At 46.7% G+C, this 13,107-nt stretch overlaps 1 long non-coding RNA gene across 4 annotated transcripts in view; it reads left to right on the top strand.

Moving 5' to 3' along the window:
* LOC103694026 (uncharacterized) overlaps positions 1 to 13,107 on the top strand; it is a 53,082-nt gene extending 39,975 nt beyond the window's left edge. For all 4 annotated transcript variants that reach the window (XR_010059352.1, XR_010059353.1, XR_010059351.1 and 1 more), the window contains exon 2: positions 1 to 13,107. This exon is cut by the window's left edge. This is a non-coding gene — a long non-coding RNA (uncharacterized LOC103694026).

The following is a 13,107-nucleotide window of genomic DNA, read 5'->3' as shown; positions in this document are numbered from 1 at the left end:
AGGGATGCACAGAATCCAAGCCAAACCAAAGACATGCATAGAGTCCAACATTGGGAGGCTTTAGACATTCCAAAGAGCATACTTGTTAGACCCGGAAGTAGTGTCTGACGTCAGAGGCCTGTGCTATGCTCACCGTCATTGGTCATTTCCTTCCTGGTGGATGGGCTGCTGGTTCCTTACCTCCCCTGCCTTTGGAGGTTGAAGACACGGAGAGGAATCTGCTCTCACGTTTCCTACAGAGACTTTGGTTCCTTAGCTACTTCCTTTCATGCCCTGCCTCCCTACCACCATGTCCTCTCCCTTGACGGGGAGGGCTGTGCCGTCATTTTCAGCTGACACCAGTCCTGTGGGAATGGTTGAGAAGGCCACCTTCATTGAAGTCATTAAGGAAATACGATCCAGAGCACAGAGTGGTCCAGCCCAGCACGTTGCACAGGCTGGCTTGTAAAAGTGACAGGCAACGAGGGGCGGAGCCCAGGGAGCCTGAGTCTAAGAACACAGGTCAGCCTCTTGCCCATCCTGGATTCGCAGTTTTCCCACGACAAGCTTGGTATTTGAACACGGGCAGCACCAAGAGTCTAGATTTGTTTAACTCTGAACGGTTGGTCCTCAGCTTGTCTGACAATGTTCTTCAGGGGTCGCAGTGCTCTGAAAACAACTTCCTCTCCTAGGTGGTAGATGAGAGCTAGATGCAGATTTAAGCTCAGGAATGGAGTTTACCATGTGTATCTGTCAGTGACTCTGATCAGAGACTGCTAAGGAGACCCAAGATGATGGCTGGATTCCTCAGAACCCAGGGGAGCCTTGATATTAATGATTCTTTTTTTTTTTAAGATTTACTTATTATATATGAGTACACTGTAGCTGTCTTCAGACACACCAGAAGAAGGCATCACATCCCATTACAGATGGTTGTGAGCCACCATGTGATTGCTAGGATTTGAATTCAGGACCTCTGGAAGAGCAGTCAGTGCTCTTAACCACTGAGCCATCTCTCCAGCCCCGAAGTTAATAATCCTTAAGACGGCATGCTGAGCAAGGCTGCAGAGGTGCATAGGTAGAGTGGCCTTGCTTGTGTTCCCAGACCTCTCTCTGCCTGCCGTCCCCAAGGAAGCTGAAGAGCGGTGTGTGGCTAACAGAATGTAAGTAGTTTGCTGTTACTCTTCAGCCTGACGATTAATGAAAGGGCTGTACATGTGTGTGTGGGTGTGCATGCATGTGCATGTGTGTGCATGTGTGTGTATGATGGCTTACCATGGAATGAAGTCAGATCTTCATGGCAGAACAATCCACAGCTGAAAAATGTAGGATGATGTCATCACGCAGGTGTAGGCAGGTACAAGATAGAAAGAGGCCTGTCATTGGACGAGAAGGAAGGATGGGTGGGAGGAAAATTTTAGAAAGAGGAGAAGGCTGAAGCAAGGCAGAGAGGAAGCCACGGAGAGAACATGGAGACAGATGTTAAGATTCCTCTCTGCACATTTACAAGTTGTTATTGAATGTTCTTAAAGGATGGATGTGTTGTATGTCTAGGTGGGCAATTATATTTTATCAATTGGATCACAGGTTATTGTGTTGTGTGTTCTTTCATGTGGTGATTTAAGTCTATGAGAGTATGTGGTGGTGGAGACACTAGGCCGCCACAGAATTGGGATGTGTATGTCTGACATGGTGGCAACCTGCCTTGGGAACTAGATGGGTAGAGAGATTGTTACCAGGCTCAGAGAGAAGCCTTCGGCAGTGTGATATGGGATGGAGCAGAGCGGGTGAGACGCTTTGTTGACTGAGATTAAGCTATCTACCAGATATCTTGGGGCACTACTAGTGCAGGGTAAAAGACACATCTTCTTCTTCTTCTTCTTCTTCTTCTTCTTCTTCTTCTTCTTCTTCTTCTTCTTCTTCTTCTTCTTCTTCTTCTTCTTCTTCTTCTTCTCTTCCTTCTCCTTCTCCCTCTCCCTCTCCCTCTTCCTCCTCTTCTTCTTTCTTCTTCCTTCTTTCTTCTTCTTCTTCCTTCTTTCTTCTTCTTCTTCTTCTTCTTCTTCTTCTTCTTCTTCTTCTTCTTCTTCTTCTTCTTCTTCTTCTTCTTCTTCTCCTCCTCCTCCTCCTCCTCCTCCTCCTCCTTCTCCTCCTTCTCCCTCTCCCTCTCCCTCTTCCTCTTCCTCCTCCTCCTCTTCTTCTTTCTTCTTTCTTCTTCCTCCTCCTCCTCCTCCTCCTCCTCCTCCTCCTCCTCCTTCTTCTTCTTCTTCTTCTTCTTCTTCTTCTTCTTTTTTATAATTTTACAGCAACAGAAAGACTCTAAACTAGAATAGCTAATGGTGCCAGCCCCTCCTCGGGTCTCCTCGTGTCAGCTGTGTCCGTTTCTCCTCTTTGTCTGCTGTCCGTGCCAGATACCAACAGCCCACATGTGGTCTGTAGTCGAATGCCTCTGCAGACTGCTGTGTTGAACTTCCTGTGGATTGCTTTCAGGCACGAGTATCCGTAGCCCAAGTGTCCGATGGCTCGGATGGAGATTTAGGGAGTATGTGCCACAGGGTAGTGGAGGAAATCTGAGATCAGAGGCAATGATCGATAGGTTGGGGTTCCTGGTAGGCAGAGCCCTCAGTGGAACGTGGTGTGTGGGATATTTATTATGGAGTGCCCTTGAGCGAGGAGAAGCCACAGGGAAGAACATATTTATTTCTACAGAGGCTTTGGGGATAAAAGGGTGCTTCAGATTCTGAGGCTGAGGTGGAGTAGTGACTGGCTGTGGCTGCCTCAGGAAGGGCCTCTGGCCTCCTGTAGCTGGCTTAGCCTGGAAAGGGGCTGGCAGTAGAGGTTTCATGCTGGTAGATAACCCAGGAGCAGAGTGGGGCAGCTTGAACGAGAATATGCTCCAAGGGTTCAGACACTGGAGGATGTGGTGTTCTCGGTGCTAGTGTTGTTTGGGTAGTTTTAGGTGTGGTCTTGTTGGAGGAAGCAAGTCACTAAAGGTGGGCTTTGAGGACTTAAAGACTCATGCTGTTCCCAATTTGTTCTGTTTCCTGCCTCTGGTTTGAGGTGTGAGCTCTCAGCTGTTCCTGCCACCATGGCTGCTGCCAGGTGCGCTTTGAACCATAAAGCCAGATACATTGTTTCTTTTGTAAGTTACCTCGATCATGGTCTTATCACAGTGGTATGAAAGTAACTAACACCCCAGGACAGGTGGTCTGTCAGTGGAGGGGCCTGGCTGACATCTTTGTATGTGCTGTACTTGGTGTTTTAGGGGTCAGTAACACACTCCTTCAAGAAGGGCACCGTGACCTTGTATCACTGCCCAGTGTCGTACACCCCGCCTGTTCCTCTCTTCCTTAGCTTGTAAATTGTAGTCAGTTTTCATCCTTCCCAGGGTGTTTCCCTCCAGCTCCTAGCAAAGAGAGCACAGGATGCTCGCACCTGTATCAGCTTTTGGCAGTCTTACACACATGGGAGCTGGTTGGAGTACCAGGCAAACATCTACACTCTTTCTTGTGTCCCTGGCAGCATACACAATGCTGGTGCCTCTCTGTGTTAAAAACTCGTCACCCATTCTGTATATTTTAGCCTCCTCCAAAGAGAATGATCAGAAATAAGGTGAATCACACAGGAGCCATGTCATGACCTCTGAGGCCTGGCCATCTCTTCTCCCTGGAGGCAGCCCCCATAACATTCAAGGGTCTTTTGAAGAGTTGTTACTTCCATTGCTTTGTTCCTAGACGTTGGCCCTTCTTGGGATGGAGGGTGTCTATTCGTTAAGGGCCATGTGGCTGAACTCAATGTCATGTCCTGTTTTCCCAAGGCATATCAGGAAACATCTGTACCTCCGACTTGTGGGTCTGTGGGGAATGGTCTCTGGGCAGAGTGGCTTTGGCCGTGGCAGTGACCGGATGGGAGACGGCAGCTGCACTGCATTTGCTAAGGGTTAGTTGGAATTCACTGGAAATCAGATCTGATGGGGGTCTTGGTTCTGACGATGACACTAATTCCGTCTGATCAGATTTCCTGCTGGTCTGGCTGGTTGCTAAGCCCCTTGTCCTGTTATTCCCTTCAGATCAATTTGAAGGGGGGGATGCTTCATGGCTAATCCTTGAACATTGACCATCTGTGTGCATAAAGGCCTCTCCATTGAAACACATTGTTTGCTGTGGGATTTTTGGATGGTTCTGAGGTAATTTGTAAGGAATCAGGAAGAGCCCGCCTCTGACTTAAACACAGAGAAACCTCTGAGAATCTTCCCAAGTTCCCCAAGGAAAACACAATCTCAGTTTGTTTTCACATGGTTGTAGGGAGTCCTTTCCTTGTAGAGTCTTCAATGTCACTGTTGGTCACCTTACAGGAACAAAGAGTGTGTGGAAAGGAAGACTCCTTTCCAGTTGGTTGGAACAGATGTTAATTGCTGCTTCTAGGGTTCTCTGGTTTTTCTGTTGTGTCAACCACCATGCAATGTGAGTTAAATACAAAGCTGTAATTTGAACCCTTTTTTGAGGGAAAAATTGGGCAACTCTTTATATAAACAGAAGCAGGAGGTGCTGGGGTGCAGAGGGATGTGAGCTGTAAGGAGGCCTGGGTTGCTTTTCTTTTCATTGAAAATTGTTAGGAACGCTTGGTCTTTTATTCCAGGTGGTGATTGAGGTATATGTATGTAGTGTGTATGCATGTGTGTGTATGTAAGTGTCTGTGTATGTTTGTATGTGCATGGGTGTATGTGTGCATGTATGCATGAATGTGTGTGCTGCATGTGTGTGTGCACATGCGCATGTGTGCAGTATATATGTATATATGTGCATATGCATGTATGTGTGTACATGTGTGTATGTGCACATATGTGTTATGTGTGTGTATGCATGTATGCATGTATGTATGTGTTCATGCACGTGTAGATAGTTCTCAGTTTCAGGAAAGCACTGATGGAAATGACATATATTTTTGATTACAGTGGTCTTTGACAGGAGGAGGAATTTTGTGTACGTATATGTTTACTTCAAGAGGCTATTTACAATTAAAAACTATATTCATTTTATTTAACATGTATGAGTGTTTTGTATGTTTATGTATGTATATATGTATATATGCATGTTGTATGCATGCATGCATCTACGTATGTGTGTATATATGTGTGTCCATGCGTGCATGCCTCTTGCAGGTCTAGCCTTCTCTCTTATCAATATTCTTCATCAAAACAATTCACTGTTACCTCCTACCATACATTGTCATGCCATCACTGCTGAAGGTAGGGTTCACTTTTAATCCCTTATGTCTTATAGGCTTTGTAACTGCCTGATGCTCCAACACCCCACCATTGTGGTACTTACAGAGAAGGATCCTCTCTGCCTTGGCCACCCCTCCATCCCTCTCATCTAACCTCTGTCAGCCTCTGAGCTGTGTACTGTTCCTGTACTTTTGCCTTGTCTGGGGTGTTCTAGAATGTGGTCCTGCAGAACGCCAACTCTTCATAGTGTGCCCAGTGTAACTGGCTTGTGAGTATCCTCCATGTCCTTTCACGACTTGATAGCTCATTTCTTCTTAGCAGGGATAAGATTCACTGCCTAGATGCATTTATTCCGGTTTTTGTCTATTTACCCACGGAAAGATATTTTTATCCTTTCCAAACTTGTGTTTGCATAATTTATCTCTGGATTTCTAGTCTGGTAAATTACTTTGCTACTGCCCATAAACCCACATCTCCCAGAAATAATGAGCTGGCATCAGTTGCTTGGGAATAATAACTGGAGTTGATGTGGCACCAAGCATCAAGTGTCCAGGTTGCTCCTGCTCTCAAGTTCTCTGCCTGAGGCGTCTGCCCGAAGGTTCCATTTCTCCAAGGTAATGAGAGCTGTGGACCGTGAGTGCTTCATCCAGCCTGAGAGGTCAAAATGCTTCCAGAAACTTGGGTGGTGGCCATGGAGGTGGTTTTGTTGGCAATGACAATTTTGGTGGAGGAGGAAACTTCAGTGGTTTTGGTGGCTTTGGTGGCAGACATGATGGTGGTGGATACGGTGGCAGGGGGATGGCTATAATGGGTTTGGTAATGATGGAAGGAAGTTTGGAGGTGGCAGAAGCTATAATGATTTTGGCAATTGCAACAAGCAGTCTTCAAACTTTGGATGAATGAATGAGGAAACTTTGGAGGCAGGGGGTCTGGCCCTTAAGGTGGTGGAGGCCAGTACTTTGCTAAACCAGAAAACAAGGTGGCTATGAGGGTTGTGGTAGCAATGGTAGCTGTGACAGTGGCAGGAGGTTCTAATTACAGCCAGGAAGCAAAGTTTAGCAGGAGAGGAGAGCCAGAGAAGTGACAGGGATGTCACAGGTTACAGCAGATTTGTGAGCTCAGCCAAGCACAGTGGAAGCAGGGCCTAGCTGCTACAAAGAAGACATGTTTTTAGACAACACTTGTGTGTGTGGGCAAAAACTCCAGGACTGTATCTGTGACTAATTATATAATGGGTCATCTTAGTTTCTGTCCTGTGGAAAGTGTAAAGCATTCCAACAAAGGGTTTTACTGTAGACCTTTCCACCCGCGCTGTTGATCGCTAAATGTAGTAGTCTGATCATGATGCTGAATAGATGTGCCTTTTTAAAATTATTATTAAAAATGTGCTGTGTAAAGTTAGTCTACTCTGAGGCCATCTTGGTAAACTCCCCCAACTGTGGGATGTTAGAATTCCTTCAAGGTGGTGCCAAGTTCCATTTGGAATTTATCTATGGTTGCTTGAGTGGAGAAGCTATTGTCTTAAAAAAAAATCTTAGTGCAGTTAAACTGCTAGTTACTGTTGTAACTTAGATGAGTTTCCCATTGAAAGGGCCATGCAAGCAAGGTTACAATTTGGTTATAAAGTAGTTCTTGGCACATCCTGTGTAACATCAAAATTGAATATCAGATTGAGTATCAGATATAATAACAGATGGGAATGTAATTTGTGTATCCATCTATTATCATGTGTAATCAATAAATAATTTAATTCTCTTACAAAAAAAGACTGGAAGGAAGGGCTGCACTATCAGAGTCCAGGGCTCAGTGGTCATGTGATACAACTGTCTAAAGCACTCAGGTGTGGATATTACCAGTCCCATTTCATGGTAGGGGAAACCAAGGTTCAGAAAAATTTGTGCCTTGCAAAGAATTGTAATTCAGTGAAGAGTGAAGTGGAAACTGAAGGGTTCTTCGGAAAGTCGGTTGTGTGGTGTTTTGCTGGGCAAACACGTGAAGGAACTTTTCATTAGAGTGGACACAGGTGAAAGGCTAAGACCGACTTGTGAAGGAACATTTAGCTGAAGCAGACACAGGAGAGAGGAGGTTCTGCTAAAGCAAACACGTGAAAGGACACGTGGTGAAGGATTCCTTGCTAATGACACGCACGTATTGGTCCTCCTTACATTGTGTAGCTGAGCTGTATTTGTCAGAATTCCACAGAGAGAAACTCGCCAAGAACCTGTGCTGCAGTCTGTTGCCGCTTCTGAGGACTCGGGCTGATTGGATGCACGTGCTGAGGTGAGACCCGCTTGAGGCAAGGCATGTGGAGGACACGTGATGTTTGCAGGGGATAATTAGGACTCCACGGAGTGATGGAGGCAGAGCTCGGCTTGCTGGTACAGCTGGCTGTGCGATGCTTGTGGGCCTCACACCTTCCCTGGTCTTCACTTCCCTGGGAGAGGCACAGCTGAGAACTTCTCCTGCTGTCCCTCCTGCTGACTGGAGCAGAGGCTGAGGCCTGGCTGTCTCTGCTAGGTTGGGTCACTGCTGTTGCTAACCCAATTCTATGGAACCAGACTGCTGGTGCATCCGCAAGGTATTTGTGAATGGATCGAGCTGCCGCTGCCTGCTAACCTGTGAACTGGACTGCCAATTTCCAGACAGCACAGACAGGTTGCTCCAAAGAACCTTTCCAAACAGGTCCACTCACCCCCAAACTCCCAGTTTCCTTTCTTTTTCACTACTTCTGGCGGGTGGTGGGTTACCAGGAAAGTTAAAGAACCATCATTAAAGATAAGATTTAAAAAAATTAAAGTTACAGAAGACTGTCGGAGCCAGGCTGCTAAGCTAGTATAACTCCAAAACGGTTATAATCCATTTTTCTTTGGTTGCCATAACAATGCCCGAGACTGGGTAGTTGATAAAGAAAATAACTAGTTTTGTAGGTTGGGGAAAGCAAGAGCAATAGTGTCGGTACCTATGTGGCATCTGCTGAGGGTCTCTTGCTGGGCCGTTATATAGTGGAGGGCCTTACACGGAAGGTGCTGCACAAGAGCTGCTGTAGATCCCCCACCCATTTACTTCGTGTGTGTGTGTGTGTGTGTGTGTGTGTGTGTGTGTGCGTGCATGCGTGCGTGTGCATGCACGTGCATCAATCTCGTGGGTACAGTCTTCAACGTCACCTGTCATAGCATCTTCTACAAAAGCAGAAAGAGTCACCTCTTCAAGCCTGTATCAGTAGTTGGTACTGATCCCTCAGGTGTCTCCTGTGGAGTCTCTCTTGTTTAGGTCAGATATTTGAAATGTCGTGAACCCAAAACCAACAGTCTGTGGCCAATCTGGGTCCAGATGACAGCCCTCAACCCTGCCATCCCCTCTGGGAAGAAACTTCTCTTGTGAAACCTCTTGAAGGGATCTAAGAGTGTAGTATCCCAACGCCACACACACGTCTGTCAAGCTCACCTTCCTTAATTACCTCACAATCTGAAAGGGGAGATATAGTTAAACCACTACGTGTCTCAGTACACACACACACACACACACAGACAGAGACGCAGACACACATACACACAGACACACACAGACACACAGACACACACACAGACACAGACACATAGACAGACACACAGACACACACCACATACACACAGACACAGACACACACACATACACACACCACATACACACAGACACAGACACACACACATAGACACACACACACCACATACACACAGACACACAGACACAGACACACACACACACACACACACAGACACACACACACACCACATACACACAGACACAGATACACACACAGACACACATACACACACCACAGACACACACACACAGACACAGACACACAGACACACACACAGTCACACAGACACACACACACCACAGACACACACACAGACACAGACACACACACACACACACCACAGACACACACACACACACACACCACATACACACACACACCACATACACACACACACACAGACACAGACACACAGACACACACACACACCACAGACACACACACAGACACACACCACATACACACCACATACACACACACCACATACACACAGACACAGACACAGACACACACACACACACCACAGACACACACACAGACACACACACACACCACAGACACACACCACAGACACACACACATAGACACACAGAGAGACAGACATACACACACACAGACACACAGAGTGCGAGTCGTTTCACCCAGTGGTATAAAATACTGAGCTCAGTGTCTCCCTCCGAAGAGCGCCTTCCTTGGCTCGCTGGTTGGCCGCTGCTGCCTGAAGCCACCTCCTATTTCCAGCCCGGGATGGAACACAAGCAGAGTCTAGACTTGTCTTGGCAGTTCAAAAGCCATGTGTAATGTTTTTCTGTTTTTCCCAGACTCTGGTTTTGAGTCTTTTCCTCCTAATTTTCTCAGTCTGCAAGAGACAGCTACAAATGACCCAGGAAGCCTGCTGTCTGTCTATTCATCTATCTATAGATGTAAAACAGGAAAAGGTGTTTGTTTGTTTGTTTGTTCTTCGTCCATCTCTTTCCGTTTTCGTGCATTTTTCCATCAGCGTTTGGTCCGCCCGGGAAAGAGTTCATATTTCATGAAGTGAGAAGGTTCCTCGCTTTAGTGTGGGTAGAAGGTGAGCCGATGAGCTCTTCTTGGTAAAGTTCATGGTTTTATACCTTTGGATCTCAGGGCTGCTGCGGATTGAAACCTAGGCCTGCACAGAGGCAAGCTGGTCCCCTTCTCAGCCCCTTTCCTCGGGGGATGCATCTGTGTTGGCTTAGGAGGAAGAAGCCCTCACAGAGGTAACATCATCAGCTGAGCACCTTGTGCTCACAGTGAACTTTTCTGTGCCCTGCCCCTCCTCCATGCTGAGACTTGTGACGTGAGCTCACCTTGCCTCTAAGTGTTGCTTTGGGCCAGGATCTTTAAAAAAAAAAATCTGTTTGTCTGTTTGCTTGTTGTTTAGTGTATGTGTCCCACCAGACAGAGGGCCAGGATCTTGTCAGCTTTTCTCTCCTCGGCTCCTGATTTCTACTCCAGTACCCAGCACCCTTCCGCACTGCTCCCACACGGGAAGCACCCCCCGTCCGTAACAGTTCTCCATACGCATGGGTTGATACCCACCCTCCTGATCATAAACGGGTGGCGGGAGTGGTTTCCATCTGTGGGAAAGGCACCGGTTTCAAGTTGTGTTGGTTTAGAAGGGACCAGAGCTCTCTGCATGATAGGCTGCTCCTCTGAGTGACTGGTAAGCCTTTCTGAACCTCAGTTTCTTCTGTCTGCACCATTGATAATGACGGCCATTTTTAGCTGTCATGGTGAGGCTATTGCTCAGAGTCCACTTTATTCCCAAATGTGTCTTACATGCGTAAGATGGGCTGGATGGTTGTGAGACCCTCAGAAAAGCCGCTCCTGAGATTTTTCTCTTTCAGGGAAAGCAAAACGTCATTACTGTAAGGCTCGAAGTGAGTCTTAACTACCAGGAGACCCCCCCCCCCCCCAAATGAGACACGAGAACAGAGTTCTATGCAAACGTAAGAGGTTTATTTTTCCAGCATGTTGGGGTTGACCCTCAATCAGCCCCTCATGGCGAGGGACTAGAAGGCAACCCTGAATGGCTATAACAAGCAGTTTTTATATTTTTAGGGGTACAGGTTACACCAGGAAGGTTACAGTTTATACTTATTGGCTAAGCATATTGACCTTTGAATCTATTGGCTAGTAAGCATATGACACACATTCGAACTCTATCTGGGACCCAGAGGGTCAGGTGACTACCAGTCAGGACATCCTGTGGTTTTTCAAGAATGTCCCTGCTCCTTGCTCCTCCCGAGAACTGTGGGTGGAGAATGGAACTTGGCCTAGCCTTGACCTGAGGTGGTGGGTGTAAGGCTGACAAAAGCCCCTTAGGGTTCTTCATTACCATGCCAGCCAGGAGTGTATTTCTCATAGCCTTCTTATAGTTCAGTACTGTGAAAAGCAAAGCCACGAGCTAACAGAAACAAGTTGCTGAAATAAATATGCATGAGGCATTTTTCTCACCCAGAGCCCCCCTGTTCCCTCCACCAAGGTCAACAGAATCTTCAGCTATTCATCTTGAACCTCAAGTGCACCTCTCCTTACCCTTCCATGCCTTAGCAGGCCGGGAAATCAGCCAACAGATCCTGACCTGCCTTGACTCTGCCTAGCACACAGACTTTTCTCTCTTGTTCCTCAGCTCCTGACAGACTACATAAGGTGGAAGACCCACCCTAAACTGGTGGCAGGCTACATCAGACATGAAAGGAAGCATTGATGTTTTGCCTGCTTGCTCTCACTCTTGCTGGCAAGTTCATCTGTCCTGCTGCTGAGGCATCCCTTCACTGGCATTAGAGCCTACCTCTTTGGGCTTCTGATGCATACTGAACCCCAGCTGAGACACCCATTGTTTAGAAGGAGTGGGGATAGAAAACAAGAGAGCAAACCCACAGAGGAATAAGAAAACTCTCTATGAAAGTTCTGATTCATAATTTTGACATGTCTGTAGTGGCTTGGATCTTAAATGCCCCCCACCGCACCCAGAACCCGTAGCAACCAACAGAACAGTGATCTTAGGGAGAAGAGTTCAGAAGGAAATTAGTCACTGGTGGGTCAAGGGGGCCCACCACAGGGTAAACAGTTTTGTTTGACCTTAAATTCTCTTCCATGATACAAGCACTAGGAGGTGGTCGTCTGGGTTACCAGGGTCCACAAAATTAACTTTAGATACACAGTTGGGTTGTGTTTTTGGGACCCTAGGGATTAACAACTTGCAAAGAGATGACCGCTCAGAAGTGGACTTTTCGTTTGGTAGCCCATGGAGGAGGCGCTGTCCCCATTGTAGAGTAACTCCTCTTAAATTCCGTTTTTCTACTTTAGGATGCTTATCCCTCTCCATACCCTTCTGTGCCCTACCTTCCCATTGACTGCCACATTCCCTCCTTCTTGTTCTGTTATTACCATCCCCCCCTCCCTCACAGCACCTCTGTTCTATCCCTTTTCCCTTGAACATGGCTCTCAAGGCTCCATGTGAGACTAGAGACACCTATGGGCACTTCAGGTTACTACCATCATTCTGCCTAAAGCTCTCCTGGTGAAGACACCAGGTACTGAGCCACAAACACAAAAAAAACCCCCAAACTGTTACCAATGTGAAAGCTTCATCCCTACTGGCTAGTTTTCATGTCGATTGGTGCTACTATGTGTCTAAGTTAGAGTTTCACTGCTGTGAACAGACACCATGACAAAGGCAAGTCTTATAAAAGACAACATTTAACTGGGGCTGGCTTACAGGTTCAGAGGTTCAGTCCATTATCATCAAGGCAGGAGCATGGCAGCATCCAGGCAGGCATGGTGCAGGAGGAGCTGAGAGTTCTACATCTTCACCTGAAAGTTTCTAGTGGAAAACTCACTTCCAGGCAGCTAGGAAGAGGGTCTTAAAGCCCACACCCACAGTGACACACCTACTCTGAGGCCACACCTCCAAATAGTGCCACACCCTGTGCTAAGCTTATACAAACTATCACACTAGGGAAGAAAATCTTACCCAACTGGGAACCCAGAAAACTACAATAGTCAATGTCCCAGCAGTATAGACCCACGGGCGCAACAGTGGTGTGAATGTTCTTCGAGTAACCAATCACTTTCTGGCGTAGATTTGAAGCCTTTTTCACAAGACAGAACTCGGGCCAGGAAGAATAGGGGCGAGGCTGACCTCACAGCTCCTGGGAAAGGAGGCACAAGGCTTTAGTGTAAGATTTTTATCCCAACTTTACGGACAAGCAATTCTTACATAAGCTTGTTAGAAATGACTATAAATATGAAATGTTAACGAGAAAAAAAAAAAAAAAAAACCAAGACAAAA

This window comes from Rattus norvegicus, chromosome 17, assembly GCF_036323735.1.
Source record: "Rattus norvegicus strain BN/NHsdMcwi chromosome 17, GRCr8, whole genome shotgun sequence".
Taxonomy (NCBI): Eukaryota; Metazoa; Chordata; class Mammalia; order Rodentia; family Muridae; genus Rattus; species Rattus norvegicus.
The sequence above is the reverse complement of the archived record's forward strand: the minus strand, read 5'-3'. Positions and strand labels throughout refer to the sequence as shown.